The 16,399-nt window shown below is 37.3% G+C and overlaps 1 long non-coding RNA gene across 9 annotated transcripts in view; it reads left to right on the top strand.

The window, feature by feature from the left end:
• Positions 1–340: 340 nt before the first annotated feature.
• The window catches only part of LOC127384797 (uncharacterized), a 126,907-nt gene continuing 110,848 nt past the window's right edge, over positions 341–16,399 (top strand). For 4 of the 9 annotated variants that reach the window (XR_007889504.1, XR_007889500.1, XR_007889502.1 and 1 more), the window contains exon 1: positions 828–951. This is a non-coding gene — a long non-coding RNA (uncharacterized LOC127384797). Of the gene's footprint in view, positions 439–827; positions 963–1,805; positions 2,005–3,003; positions 3,558–16,399 lie in introns of those variants that run through there. The other 5 variants (XR_007889499.1, XR_007889505.1, XR_007889501.1 and 2 more) reach the window with 3 other exon arrangements.

Here is a 16,399-nt window from a genome sequence, read left to right as displayed (position 1 = left end):
ATTTCTCTCTGAGAGATTTTCCATCATCCAAAATCCTAATTTCCTCATATTTTGTTTCCATGGCCAATGTAAGCTATGTAAGAACTCAAAATAGGTTATTTTCTTGAAAAAGTAAAATAAAGATTTAGGTCCCTCCAAATAAAGTTGAAGTTCATCCAAATAGGAATGTTGATGGCACAAATGGGTCAAAGTGAGTCTGGTTCACAGGAGTTAAATGAGTAGACCCAGTTCAGGAGGTATTCTTGTGATCCTGCTTACACAGAAGAAAATCCATGTCTGGTTTTAACACACTACGAGGGATATCCTGTTCTGTCAGATGATACGCGTTAACTGCACGTTATGCACAGCATGCAAGAGATCGGTCTGAGGAAGCTGAAATCTGAACAGCAAGATGGAGAGACAGACAAACAGCCAGACCAGACAGAACTATTTTCAAAGGTGAGGACTTGAGGTGCAAACAGTTTGCACAGGGTCAACAAAAAATGTCTGCTGCCAATCCAGACCTTGACCTTTCCAGACCTGGTCCTACATCTTACACATAAAATCACTGTTCTTTACTTATGCCAACACCAGGCATTTTTCTAACAAAGTGTTTTGGGAAACTGCAGTTGGGGGTGGGCCCAAGGATATGTGAAAGGCGCATAACCTGGGTAAATTTGGAAAGAGCAACTTTTATTTATATATACCAGCAAGTGCTTGTAAACTTCCCTTGTGGAGTTATTTTGGTCTGCTAGCACAAATTTGTCAGCTGCTGAGAGATATTTCTGTGAGCTGAGAGGCGGATGCTTTTCTGGGCTGGAGCAACAGAGGCACAGACCAGTGGGCTTCTCACTTCGGGGGCTCCTGGGGACAGGTGACCTCCCAGCATTGTCAGGGCTCCTCTCTCAGGCCCAGATTTTGGGCTGCTGATAAGCAAATACTGGCAGCACAGCCCTCAGAGAAGCACCGCAGGTCAAGGACTGGTATTTTGTTTTCTGTTTTAGTTTTGTTCTCATAGAAGGGTGAAGTGATTAGAACATCAGTGGCACTACCCTGATTTTTTTTAGTTTTTATACTATTCTCAGTTGCCCAGACAGAGAGCCTATGTCTTTTCAGGGGCCTATAGATACTTAACTAATGTCCTTAGGACTGTCTTCCACTTTTCTCCTATGCTATGTGCTCTCACTGTGCTCTTTAACTTTCAATCATTATTTAAAATACTATTGGCTTGGACATCTTGTAAGGTTTCTATTAGTAATATGTTTCATATTTCAGGTTTCTCTCTTAAAAGGTAACGGTGTGACAGCCTACAGTGAACTGGTAAACAAGGAAGATTTAAGTAAACCAGCCAGACAAATCTTGTATATTCTTTTTGTTTCATCTAATGGTGCTATTGGTTTGCTGGTTTTTTTTTAAATTATTATTTTAATTTATTTTGAGAAAGAAGGAGCTGGCTCTGCTGTTCAGATTAGCAATATTGATTCAGAAATTAACACCACTGTTAATCTTTAAGCTCTAAACTATAGAAGTCTATAATAGAAGGAATTTAATATTAATTTTCACAACTTTAACTATGTTGTATAGAAATTATGAGAAAGATTTTAATTTGTAATGTACAATTCTATGCACTTAAACTTATTCTTATAGATCATTGTTTGGGAATGCTTCTTTTCTGATACTGTCAATGTTTTCTCTTGTGTGGTAATTATTTATTGTTTAAGTATGTGGAAAAATACGTAAGCTGCTTTTGAGGAAGGAGTAGGAGAGAAGTGCATGAATGGCCATGCCTTGCTATGGGCCAAGTAAAGACCTTTTCTGTGTTCCAGATTAAAATCCCTCCATGGGGAGGAGTAGGTGACTCCATTCCTCTTTTATACTTGGGAGTTTTTACAGCTTTCTGCACATAGGGATGAGCAATCTGTGGGAGCTAAGCAGAAGCCATTTTGTGCAGACAAGAGGCAAGAGATGGATGAAGATGAAGAACGAGCAGAAGCATAATTCACCAGAGTACCTGATGGCATAATGGTATTCATGTTTCTTGGCTTGTATTTCACCCCAGGTGCAGATACATGTCAGTTCATTTCTGTCCAGCACAACAGAAAGTCCATGAGGGACATTGTGACTTTTAAAGTCACTATCTCTCAGCCAAGTTGCTTTGAGGGCAATGCAATTACATGCTTTTCTACCTATGGGCTTGATAGTGAACTGACACTCCTGCCCTGGGCTAAAGGAGCAATCAGTTAAGGCTGACAGTGTTGCATAAACAGTTAAGTTAGTCTTGTATCTTGTCTGTCCTGTGGTGCTATATCAGCTTCACCTCTGCTGTAATGAGCCCCCGTGGCTAACACTGCCTTCCTCAAACACCTAGTGCCTCCCACTAGGGGTAAATCTCGAGTTCTCGCTTGGTATCACAAATACACAGATCTAATCTGTTCTTTCCAAATGTGGCAGAAGAAAACCTTGTCTAGATACTAAACACAAAGCTGTTGACAAGTAAGAAGAGCAGGCTGAATTTTAGATAGTTTTAGAAGATCTTAAATGTTCCCCAAGGCTTTGATGTTGCATCCCTTACCCATGTAAATATGTATTTTTTTCCTCCTAATGGGCCCATGTGGAACTATGCCTAGGGACAATGCACATGACTAAGAGTTTCAGGGTGAAGACTGCATTTTTTGTGACACAACGTAATGTTGCCAGCAGGCCACATCAACACAGAAAAGAAATGGAAAATCCTGATGTGTATTGAGCATTGAATTTTCACAGCAAATCAACAAATCTAAATTAAGTCAGATCTCAATTACCCAACAATATGCACTCTTGTTGATGTTATGCAGAACATGTATTTTATTGCCTTGTAAGCATCTGAAAGGAATACAGTTTTCCACAACTTTAGGCTTTGGTATGGCATAATGGCTTTGTTTTGTCACAACAAAGTGAAATATTGACTGTCACAGAATTGACTGTCAAACAGAACTTCCTGGGGTTTGTTTTGCTTACAAATGAAAACTGTCTTCTTGTTTTCAGCTCTGCATACAATACCTGTGTTCTGAGAAATACCTTGTTTGAAAACTCTGTACTGCTAAGTGAAGAAGACTGCTCCTATACACTGTGATTAAATGCAGGACTAAAAAGCCAGAAGTGCAAGCCATGTAGGACAGGCTGACTTATCTGCAATGAAAGGCATTTCTTCTACCTGCGATGCCTGGACACAAAAAGAGAGTGGCACTGAAGTAAAATTTTAAAGTAATCTAAATTACAGCATTGTTTGAATTTGCTGCAAATCTCTAATATTAATAAACAGACCCTACAAGAATGCAGCTGTATGGGCAGCTCATGGAAACAAGGCACAAGTGTTATTCTTCCACTGCAGCTCCTGGAACCATCCAGTCATGATGTAACACATGAATCTCAAAAACTAAATACAAAACTGATCTTGTGTCATGTAGTTGAGCTTTTATTTTTGAGACTTTGAGAGCTAGTGATAAAAATACTCGGACATATATGAAAGGTCACTGGTACAAAAGTGTTTCACTTGTTTTGAGCAACAGTCACTGAATAAAATTTCATTCTTCCTGAAATGAGACTTAACTTGATTTGCCTTACATATAATTTATATACAATTATGTTTCATTCAAATATAGGCCTAGCTTGATTGATAGCCCATTATTAATGAGGGCTATAAGAACACTTTAAAATTTTGGTCTAAAGCAGTGTATCAAACAAGGTATGACTTTTATGTCCATTGCTTCAGGAGAATATTTTTAAAATGAAGATCAGAAACAGACGTGATTTTTGACTGGTGTTTTAACTGAATATTTTACACCCTTGTGCATCTCTTCTCTGTAACACTAGAAATAACTGTGTCTTTCTCACATTGCTGATTGCACTGGTGAATCAAACAGCAGCAGCATCTAGATAGAAGTCAATGCCAAAGGCTGAGGATGACTTCTGCTGTTTACTTCAAGTTTAGCCTGAGACCAACATATTTTTTCTTCTGCAACACTGTCAGGTTTGATCTGTGTTGTTACTAGGGTTTACTAGAAAGAACATCAATACCTGTGCTCCAGCAAGCTGACAGGTCCCCAGCTCATGGTATTAATCATGGACAGTTTTCTAGCACTGCACCATAGTTTTCCAAAGCATGTTTCTTAAGCAGATATAATACACCAAAAAGAGATGCAGAAACATATGGTAATCTTATCAAATGCCTACGCTTACAGGAGGAAGGGTGTTTTTTTACAGGAGAGGATACTGAAAGGCAAGGGTTTATTGCACATCATCAGCTTGAGCCATCTCAATTTTTACGCAGTAGGAAATCTGATGTAGAGCATATGGTGAGTTCACATGCAAAAGAACGATAGACTTAAAATGGCAGTTCTTAATTAGCACCCTATTAGTGTTCAGGTGCTAGCCGTGTTTAGCAACAGCATGAAATATATGGCCTAGGTTGTTTTTTTTCATTCAAAATGGAATTACACCTGTTTTAACAGATTTTGCTACGTAAATTGGGATTGATTTTACTAACGACAGCAGAGGATAGCATAGGGCTTTGACAATGCTAAATTACACTATACTTTTGAAAACCTTGATCTTTAGGACTACTGGAAGCAAAAATAAAAATATCTGTCAATGTACTACAAATGTTCAGCAGGTTCCACTTGCTTTTTCCATACATATTTTTTTAGATAAAATATCTAAACTCACCAGAAATTTGACAAAGATAATACTAGCTCTGTTGCTAAGCATTCTCTATAAGCAATCTGTATTCAGTTTACACACAGTAACAATTAGGGAGTAAAACAGGAAAATGACTTCTAGTTGGATGCTTGAAATAAATTTTATTCTAACATTGATTTTATCAAAACAAAAATTATGTTCCTTATGATTTAGGCCTGTCGTATGTACGTCACACATTAAGAATTATAGGATGAGTAGGGATGGATGAAAATCTACTGCCTTGCAAAAGAGCCCTGAAACACCAGACAAATAACAAAAAAGCCTTGGTTTGCTTGAGTGGCACCCTAGGCTGCTCATCTAAACCATTTCACAAGGTACACTCTAGTTTTCAACTCGACATGAAAAAAAAAATTAAAAATCACTGTTAACAGAATTGTAAAAGTAAAGCTGCTGGAGATGAGTCTGTCCAGGGGCAGATAACAACCACCTGATGTTTACTATGTAGTAGCTGTGTTAGAAGACTAGTTCCACCAGAAAACAGAAAATTCTTGCTGGGGGAAGGCATGACACACAAGCTTCCAACACATTAACTATTTGTGGAGTTGATTGCTTTATGTGCCTGTTGGTTTAAACCTAAAAACTTCAGGCATTTAGCAGTCCTTTGCTTAGCTAATTGCTCAGGATGGGGTGGGGTTGGATTTCCACCCAGCAGTAACCAGAGAGAAAAGTCATTAGCTACAGAGCCTGTAGGTGCCTCTTCAGGAAAGACAGGATGCTTTCAACCACGTGGGCTGCCTGAAGGCTGAGCCCACCTCATTGTTGAGGCCTTTTCTGCTGGCTGCTGGTTGATCTGCTTGAGGCCTGGAAGCTGGTGGGAAGAGACAGGGGAAAGGATGCGCAAGTAAAGATCATCAGAAACTGTAAGTTCTTTTCTAACTGAATAGTATAAGATGGTTTCTGCTCCACTGCACGTGGTAAAATACTTTGATAGAGGCAAGTAAAAACAAACATGAAACGAGCACTCTTTTTGTTAGTAGCGATGTGAGAGGTGGGATGTTTTCAGTTTGTCCAGAGCTAGTCCCTAACTGAATTTTCAGAAACATGTTACATGAGGCAAGGTACATGTTAAAATCAATACTAATAGTCTTTATAAAGAATTTAATGCCTGGAACAGAGTAAAAACAAAGCTGAGTGGGGAAAAAACCCCATAACCTGTGATAAATGATGTATCTGGCTGTTGTTGTTCTTTCTATGGTCAAAGTTGTGTGAACAAATGGTACTTGTTTTTTTCTGTGGGGAAAAAATAACTGATATTGGTAACTTTTGTTTAATTCTGTGGGTGACTCTAAATAGTCACATTCAAGACTGAAACTTCTGGGTTTATTTGGGGTCTTTTAGTCACAATAGTAGTGATGTAATATCATTTAGGTTCCAATACATTTAGGGAGTATGAGCACTTCTATCATAAACTGTTGCCCAAAAATGATATTTTGAGCAAGTAAAGAGAGCGTTATGTAGATGAGCTGATTAAAAACAAAAAAAAAGGGAGAAGGGAAGAAAAACGTGTTATTACATTCAGAGATTTGAACATTCACCAAAAATGAACATAGGTTGCATGATTTTTCACTAGTTTCACTAGAAGGTGGTGTGTCTAATCAAATTAGTTAAACCTTTTTAGAGAACAAAATATGACTGTGGGAGGATAATTTTAGTGTCTAATCTCACACAGTCATGCCAAGCTAATTTTATTCTCCCTTTTCCCTTTTTAGCTCAATGCATTTATATAACCAAGATAGTTTATTTTCTCTCTTTATAAATATATATATGGAGAGTGTAAATTTATATATAAATATCTAGGTAAAAAACATCAGCTGTACTAAAATACAGTAAAATATACACATTGATTGGAGGAGAGAGAAAAAAAAGTAAATTGAACTGTGGATTTCTTTCTTTTGCATGTTGTGTATTTGGTATATTTATGTATATTTAACTTTCTATCAGTCCAGCATATTTAAGGAGTAAATCATAAGAAATCAGTCATTTGTTCTGAATTGGTTTGTTATACAATATACATTGATACACTATCCAGTTGAGTAGTATGTGTATCATTACCTGTGTTATGAAAGAAGATAAAGTGTGTTTTGTTTTGTGTTAAATTTCAAGGCCCTGTTATGGTAAACTTTGCCTCTATGTGATATGGGAGAAGTAAGGATAATCTGTTCTCTAAGAGTAGGCAAATTGCAGTGCTTTTCAATGGATATTGTAAATTTCCATACCCTGGCAATTATCAGATGTGTGGCCTGAAAAGGAGAAGATCCAAAGGATAAGATTTAAAAAAAAAAAATTATTTATTTTTAGTTTGCAGTAGTTAGCATTCTGTTCTTCTCTGGAAGACTATTTTGAGTTTATTATTTTTAATGTTCTCCCCCCCATAAAAATAATCACTTTTAGTGTCATCACTAGAACACAGTAGTAAAGGAACCATAAAGACAAAATCTGTCCAAGGAGGTAGTCCTTAAATGATCATTACTTTCTTGCTAAAAAAGGGGATAGTGACTTTGAACACAAGCTGCAGGATAGGAGTAGGCCATATCAAAACAGGCTGCACAAAGGAAGAAACTACCAACAGGAAACTTCAATGCATAGCATAGATTGTGCATTTTGGTATTTTTTCTGATGAAGTTAGAGACAAAGGTTTTATTATTTAGTAATCTCTGGCAGAAACCATTGCTTCTGTAAGAAGGTAAAGGTTTCATTAGACAGATGGGTACACTCAAAAGAAAAAGATAATGTTGCAGCTTTACTTCTAATGGTGATATTTGTTATTTACTTACTATTGTTTTATACAGAAAACAGTTTTTTCTTTCTGTGTTATCAAGAGTTGTATTTCTCAGAAAGTGAGTATACAGACTTCTGGACATTAAGCCAGAAAGACTGGCTGCTACCTAGCATTTAATCAGAGTAGGAGCAAAACTCCATGTGAGGCTGTAAGTGAACTTGCAATATCTACAGACGTAGCAAAACAAGTTAAGGACAAAACAAGGTCTGATGAAGCACAACTTCACCCTTTACTCTTCATTTCCCTTTCTATTGTTGAATAAAGTAAAATGTAGAGTTTTATTTGAATATTTTTCTTACTGTTTTTACTTTTAACATAATCTTATCTCTGCACAGTCAAGCAGGTCTTGCTCCCTGTGGGGCAGCCTGAGTGGTGAGGGGCTGGAAGTGGGAGTAGGAGGGGGTGCCCTTGTGGGTATGAGGACAAGACTTGCACATCTAGTGGTGGTGCAATGTGTTTGCTTAAAGCCATCTTGGGACTGGAGCTTTAAAGCCCCAGGAGAGGCCATTCATTAGCTCTTTGGTGAGAGGTTTGCATAAACCCAGTGATGGTGGCGTTTTATAATATTGAGTGACAGCACAAAAAATTTGGTTTCTAAAGTGAAGTAGATGTTATTTGTGATAGAGAAAATTCAGTCACAGGGTGTGGATGCTGTCCATAAAACTTCCGGCTTTTATGTCCTTGAGGAGCTTGAAGAAGCGGTTAAACATCATTAAATGTAAAGAATTAGATGAGAAATGTGAGAGGGATCTGCTGAATTACTTTTGCTACTTGCACAGCTATATTTTAGTCTAAAGCAACTCTTTGTGTTAGGCATATGTATGTGCTAGTGGGAGACTCAAAAAGGTGAAAGGATGCTGGTTGTTCCTGGAACAAGCAGGCAGTAGAGGAAAGAGTAACAGCCCACAGCACAACATGAGGGAAATAGGAAAACAATCAGGCTGTAGTGATGGGTGATTTCAATTTCCCAGTATGAACTGGGAAAATTGAAAAGCATGGCACAATGAAAAATAAAATTATAGAAGAAATAAAGAGTTATTGACCTGCTGTGTCAGAATCTTAATAGGACTTGTCCTCTCCAATCTCAGCAAAAATGTGCAGTTAGTAGATTAGAAACAGCAGAGCTACTTGATTCAAGTGACCCCATGATTAAATTCAATATGACTTAGAACACTAAGCCAAATATATCAAAAGTCCGATATGAATTCTCAAAGGTCTACTTTGAAGGTATATGGAAAAAAAACCTGTGAAAAATGATATAGAAACAATAATGAAAGATATTTCTGGTGAAGAATAAAGGTTTTTTCTGATATTGCCATGATACAGCTTTTGGGAGAAATGAAGATAATTATGTGATTGTGGGGAATTAATCCCCCACAGTTTGACTGTTGTACTTTCTTTAAACTTTTAACTTAATAAATATATTCCGTCACTGTATTTGTGCAAAAATTATTGTGAGACAGCCATAGGTAACAACCATACCTGGAAGAGTGGGGACAGCAATCATTATCTGTTCATATCCATTTGATAACCATAGGAGGGTTGCTTGAAAGGTAGGCATTCCTCCATTAAGTGATTTGACTTCACTCCTTGACTAAAGCAGGGTATATCCTCTGTAAAGGCTTCTGTTTTGCTGTTCTGGTGTGGTAGTAAAAAGATAAACATCTAAGAATCAAGCAGGAGAGGAACCAGCACTTCTAGAGATGCACTGGACATGGAGTGTTTATGCAGCTGTGGTGTGTAGACACTTGAACCACTTGGTTAGGTGTTAAACTTGGTACTCTTGTTAGGTGAATCTGTCTGAAAACTGGACATGGGTTGTACTTGTTCAAATAACTGGAATTTTCTTGGTTTTCTTTGCCCTTGTGATTCAAACATGTAATTGGACCAAATATTCATACAATGATTCAAGTTAAAAGGACACTCTAGTGTGAATGTTGTGTCAAGAATAGATGCAGAGGGCAACTATATAATTGCAGAAGGTACTAGGGGGTTCTATGATCTAGAAGCTAAGTGCAGGGGTGTAGCACAGCAGTTTTATGGTGCCTGGACTGCAGCTGTGAGCCCTTTGCCAGACTGGCCATAGTGGTGGTTGCTGAAGCTTCAGTCTGCTACACTGATGATAATTCAGATAATTGCAACACAATGTTTTGGTATACAATGTAACATGCTTGCATCATCTCCTCTATCTCCTATTTCAAATAGGAAATACCATGGAGACTTATGAATAATTAAAAAAAACAACACTGCTAACCAAATAATCAGTGTATTTTTAGCACCTACAGCCTTTTAAAATTTACCTTTCATGCATGATTAAGACCTTCTTATTCTCAAAAAATGTCTCTGTGGTATCAGTGCTCTTGAGTGTTAATGTAAGGAAAAAGTTTTGTTTAAAATGTTTATTCTCCTGTTTCAACAGTGCTTTGAATTGAAGAGTCACCAACGCAGGGAAAAAGACAAAAATATCTAGTTTAGATGATTAATTGAGCAAATTTTAAAAAGCGAGTTATGATGGCATTGTTATCAAAGAATATCCACAAAGCCAGTTCATGAACTAGCATAAACTGGTGTAGTTGTCACTGATTTATCTAGAATAATAATTTGCACTAGGAAAACACCTGACCTACATTGTATAGGTAGCAGTAATGACTTAAATACTTATAATCTAATTTATAGTAATGAAGAAAATGTGTCTAAAAATCCCCTGAAATATTATGCAATGTATTAGTTTTCTGTATTTTTTGAATTTATCATCAATTTCTTCCTATAACTAAAAGAAACAGTGGGTTTCTCTTGTGTTTACAGGAAAACGTAAGAAATAGAGAATTTCAAGTAGTAAAAATCAGAATGATTTTGATCCGATTAATGAAATAGTTAACATTTTCATTCTAAATGTCTTAAATTACATTATGTAAAAAGTATTCCAAAAGGAATATAAATGCTGCAGTGTTTTTGTCATTATTAGTGTTTAAAAAGCCCTAAAGATTACCAATACATCAAACTTCATGAAATATAAAGCCCATTGGAAAAATGTGTGCCTTTATTTCCTCCTTGACCCCACAACCCTGATTCAGCGAGGAAAAACTAATCTGAGCTCTAGTGGAAACCCAGTTGGGGAGGGGGTGGTGGTTGTTGAGGAATTGCTGAGAAAGCTTAAAATTCGGATAAAACCTCAACCTTTTCGCACTCTTAACGTACGGCTTTTATGTAGGAAAGACAAAGCTAGTCATAACTTATTTTAAGTGGGAAGAGCTGCAGAATGGCTATGTGCAAAATAAAAGTGTTACTGGTCCTAATGTTTGCAAAGTCAATATTTTCATAATTGGCATCTAATAATGTTTCTAATGGAAATAAAATCAACATTTCCCATTGGCATTTTAAAATTTAAGCTGTAAAATAACACCAATTATCACAAGGCTGGTAAATGCTTTGAAGCATTCAGATTCTGCCATGAGACTCCCATTTATGACCAGGATGAAATAAATTTCACAGATTACTAAACTCCATGTTGCTGAGATACCTCCTTACAGCTTGTCCCACATATCAATAAGTGTGGGATGTGGGTTTCTTTGGATTTTTCTTTTAAATATTTTCCCCCCAAATGACAGTCTCTCATCTGATTTTTTTTCTTTTTTTTTTTTTCTTTAATTCACAGTACTTGGTTCCTAACAGCTTCTGCTTACCCAGGACAAGCTGTGACAGCTGCCAAAAAACCCTCCAGAGCTTGACTGTTACAGTGTTAAAGTCCAAGACAATAAAATGGAAAGAGAAGGGAGGAGTTAAACAGCTGTTTAGGAATTAAATGGAGGGAGGGGGTGTCCTTGTACACCAGAACATAATGAAAAATCCTGACTGTACAATTTTATGACATTGTCAGAATATAATGTTAATCTCCTTTCTAAACTAGTTGCATTCTTCTACATAGTAGTTAAGGGGCTATTCTTGTGATCAACCTGCTCGAACAACCAAAATACCATTTAGTAGCCAGGGATCGGGGTCATGCCTCTTCTTTTCTCCTCTCTTTTTCTATATCTAGCCAAGAAATGGGGAGGGAAACTTAAGAACTGTTTCGTCACTTGCCACATGTTGGTCTGCTTGTACTTGTCCCTTTTTCAGATTCCACTGCTTTGTACTACTGAGTTATTACCTTTACAGCATCACCTAAAAGCCTGTTCCTGTTTTTTAAATAAGGTGTCAATGACACGGGAGAAGGACAAATACCTAGAGTAAAATGTTATATTGATAACTTTCATGAGTTCTCCCCATTTGTATTTTGTTACTTGAATTATCAGTTATTTTTCCTGGATGGGCTGTAAACCTTTTGGAGGAGGAAAGGTTGCCTTCTCATAAGGACTCTATTCAGACCAGACCTTCTATATTTCTTTTTAAAGTTTTGTTACATGCTTGTTTCTCATTAGATGTTTCAAAATAATGAAAAACAAATATTTAAAAAATAAAACTAACAGAAAGAGCACTTTACGAGCAAAACTTAAAGTAATTGCTGTAGACTAGCTGAGTATAAGGGTGGAACTGGGAGCTCCTGATTCTTGATTAAATGCCTTGCTGGGAAAGCTATTGCCCAGTCTGGGTTGGTTTACATTGTCACTGACCAGAAATGCTATCCTGTGCCTGAGAAGCTGTGGATCAAAAGCCTTGGAGGGCTGTTTTTTTGCTAAATTTTTCATACCAGGGCTTTCAAAGCAGTCTTTGGGAGCCAGTTTTGCTCATTTCATTGAAATTGTAGGTTGTAGCAGAATAGTTCAAACGAGTGTCTGAAACTTACAGGTTTTCTTAAATGTCAAAATGCATATTTGGATTTAAAATTAGGAATTTGCCTCAGATTGTGTTTTTGGGATCCTGGGGAGTGTTCATAAGGACGTACATGATGAAGCATTTGTTCTATAGCTCACAGGCATAACAGGTTGAGAGGTTCTCCACTTGTCCAATTTGCAGATTAACATCTAGATAAGCTAAAGGACAACACTTTGAGTGTTACATCTGCAGTTCACACTAAACATATGTAATGCCATATGGTCACCAAAGTGTTATGGGCTTTTTTTTATTAGGAAAACTACCAGAGCTAATATTAGGTATGAAGTTGTATGTACTGGGCACTCTTATGCCACCAAAATAGAAAAGAGACAAAGCAGTATTTTAAAAATAAGTTGAGAAAATCAACAAATAAATACCCTCTCATTACTGTTTATGTATAGAGGTGTGCAATGGCTATAGTGAATCCTGAGGAGACAGTCAGATTAGATCTGTAAAACATGTAGCTGTATTCTGTATGGACTGACAACTACAAAAGGAAATAATAATGGGTTTATCTTGTAGATGGGCTCTCTGCTGAGAGTAATCTTAACAAACATTGGCTATGTCTCTTCTTGTGTAGTATCTCTCACTATCTCTTACTGTTTTTGTACTGCAGGTATTTAGCATACATTCGTTCAAGATAAGTAATGTGAAAAGCTTTTAAATATAAAGTGATGAATCACAGAATGGTTTGAGTTGAAAGGGACCTTAAAGATCATCTAGTTTCAACACCCCTGCATAGGCAGGGACATCTCCCTTTAGACCAGGTTGCTCAAAGTCCTGTCCAGTCTGGCCTTGAACACTTGAAATATCAGAGAATACTAATTTTCATAAGAAATTCCATCTTAGGGAGAAATGTCCACAGAACTGCACAGCTTTGTACTGGTGGCCAATGTTAGCCTTACAAGATCATATCATCATATTATTCAGAAAAAGGGCAAACCAATTTGAGTCATAAAATACAGTCCTTAAGTACATCTATACAATGAATATTTAATGCCTAAATTAATCCTAAAGGAATTAAGTACCCAGCTATGTTTCGGTAGCTCTTCAATTTGCACATATGCCTATAATGAGCATTTGGCATGACCAGGCAATGTACCCATACCTTCTGCTAGCAAACAGGCAAATCTGGCAGCAGCTGTCCCATCTTTAATGTGCCTCTTGTTTTGCATCTGTTGTGTCCAGCAGCAGTTTGGTTTTTCAAGAAATCGATTTCCCTCCTCCCCAGTCCTGCTTTCTACCCCTTTATACTGTTGTCTCTCTTGATCCATTCTCATACCCTCAGCTATAACCACGGACATCCTTATATCCCTCAAATCAGGGAAAAGGCTTAGTCATGCTGTTATCTCACCAGCCCCTTCACCCTTATTCAAAGCAGCCCCAAATACATACATAACCCTTTCTGCCAGCATGTTAGAAGGCACCACAAGGCAGACTAAGTAATTGCATGTTTTATGAATAATAATTTTAAGTAGTGAGTTTATATTTTAGAACATGTTATAATACTTTGCTGGCCTTTAAAATCATTGGGCACCTTTTTTGGGTAGATGTCAGCCACAGTACTGCTTCTAGCCACTACAGTATGGGATGTTATTGCAGTGGGTGCTGTGGTCTAAGGCAGGTGTCTGCTCTGCCACTGAAGTTGGTAGCAGACCAAAACAGTGCCTCGGAGTTTCCCAGTAAAGGACTTAATTTTCCCCTATTTTCCAGCTTCAAAGCTCTTTCAGAAAGTGCCACACAATAGAACAACCACCCCTTCTCCCAGACCCCGTAGAGCTCAGCAAATCCCTTGTAAATGCCAGGCTCCCCTGCACTGAAATATCTTCTTTTTATATGATTGTGGTGTTTTTTAAATCTAAACAAAATCCCAGGAGTTGTCTTGTAACAACAAACATGGTTACCCATGGCCAGGTAGGAGGACACTTAAGTTGCTGAAGTATAGGTGTCTACAGGTACTAAATTTGGGCCGAAGGTAGAGTCTCTCTGAACACCTAAAGTCAGGTCTCTGCCAATGTTAGAATGGTAAATTTGACCACAAATTAGGTATAATTCACTGTGTACACCTACTCCAAAACACTGACTGGAATACTATAACAACCTTGAGACTTTTAATTCGGAAGGAAAAAAAAAAGCCATGAACTATGTGGCAAGAAACTAAAATAATTTCCAGAATCTTAGATACCTGAAAATATTTTCTGAGATGGGGCTGAAAACTGCTTGGTTATTTGGGTTTTTTTAATCTTGAAGTTACTTAGCAAAGGCTTTTCTGTGTTTATAATCCTCTAGGGGAATTAACAGCATTCAAAGATCTTTATATCTACAGTGCTAGACACAGATTGTAATTAAAAAATAATTGTAGTTGTTAGTTTATGACTAACTACAGGTAGCTTCTCATTAAATCGATGTTTCACCATTTATCTGGTTTACTGGTTTCCAATTTCTGTGATTTTTTTGCATAGTAACTAAAAAGTAATGCATTCTCTGTTTCCGAAAATCTTGTTATCGCAGCAAGAAACATGTTCAGCCATTGGAACTTATACGTATTCAAATTACGAACAAACTAAGTTCTAAAGCTAGTTTATTAAAAAAAGTAACACCACAGATAAATATAAAAACATAGGAACTTTATTCAATGTGGTTGAATGTGTTACATTGATTAATCATTCACAAATGTTTTCCTTAAGCAAGAATTGGTTGTTTTGAAGAACTGAGACTGAGTTTTTGGGGTGTGTATGGTTGTGTTGTGTGGTGGTGTTTGTTGTGTTGTTTTGTTTTTGTTTTTGTTTTTTGTTTTTTTTTTTAACGAAATTGTCTTGATTTGCATCCAGATTAGAAAAATCACAATTTCCATAATTTGTTTTTTCCCGAGGTCTGGTTGAACTTGAAATATTGAAATTTCACACAATTTTGTTAACAAGAGCTCAGGAAAAAGTAATCAATGAAGAAACAGTGAAACATATTTTCTGAGTGATTCCTATAGTAAATTGCACTTTCTACAGTACTGATTTGCCCTGCTGAATTGTAGTTCAACAATCTTATGGACTCATTATCCTTTCTTGGCTCCCTGAACTGGCAGCATGTCCCTAGGTGCAACTTGTGTGGGCTAGTGTAAAGAATTCTTTAAAGAGAAACTTGGATTGACAAGGTCATGTGGGACAGAATGCAATAAAAAAGGAAAGGAGTTTTCTTCATGACATGGGTGGCAGAACAACTCGGAGTGATTTGCTGTTTAATGAAATAACAGTGAAGGAAGCAAACATAATTCCAACATCAAGCAGTAGATTTTGTTGGGGAAAAAAAACCCCAACAGAACCAATTCGTTTCTGCCAGTGATACAACAAAAATAAAGGCAGAGTATTGGAAGGCGCTAGATCAATCAGGTAGGGGAAAGTGTGCTGACTATATTAAGGTTTTTAGCTGTGCCTGCAGAAAGGAATTGAATCCCAGAGGCTATGTCTGCATTGCACCTAGGACTCCTGGTTTGCAGATAGGCTCCCCTCCCACCACCCAGAGAGGTGGCAGTGGAGACTGGGCGCTGGCACAGGGCTGTGGGGTGGCCACAGCAGCCACATTAGAAGTAGATATGACAGCAGAGCAGAGCAAAATGATGGTATTGTAGTGCTTTGTCTGTGGTTCCTATTTGTAATTCTTTTGGTCACTATGGTATGCTGATATATCAGTTTGGAATATGCTCATACTAGATGATATGGATGTGTTGATTGAGCAGCTATGAGGTTGGATTTTTCTGACCTCAGCAAGTTGTTATGATATTTATAAGATCACTGGAACCTTAATGATGTTATTAATGTAGGTATGATATACACAGAACTGAATTATAGTCTAATAAATAGAATAAAATGCACTGTAAAGCCAATGCTTTATAGCTTTAAATGAATATGTGAAATACATGGATTGGTTTATAATGTGGCAGGCTTTAAAATGTGTTCTTCAGTTCTTTCTCTGATACACCGGTTTCAACATCAATTAATATTATGTCTTGCTAGGCCAAAGAGAAGATGGAAAATCTGGCTTGTCTTTGGCTCAGGAAGAGAGGCAGTAGCTCTCACAGCAACTGTGGGTTTTTTTCAC

The sequence above is a fragment of the Apus apus genome, chromosome 4 (genome assembly GCF_020740795.1).
Source record: "Apus apus isolate bApuApu2 chromosome 4, bApuApu2.pri.cur, whole genome shotgun sequence".
Classification (NCBI taxonomy): domain Eukaryota; kingdom Metazoa; phylum Chordata; class Aves; order Apodiformes; family Apodidae; genus Apus; species Apus apus.
This window is presented reverse-complemented; position numbering and strand designations above follow the sequence as displayed.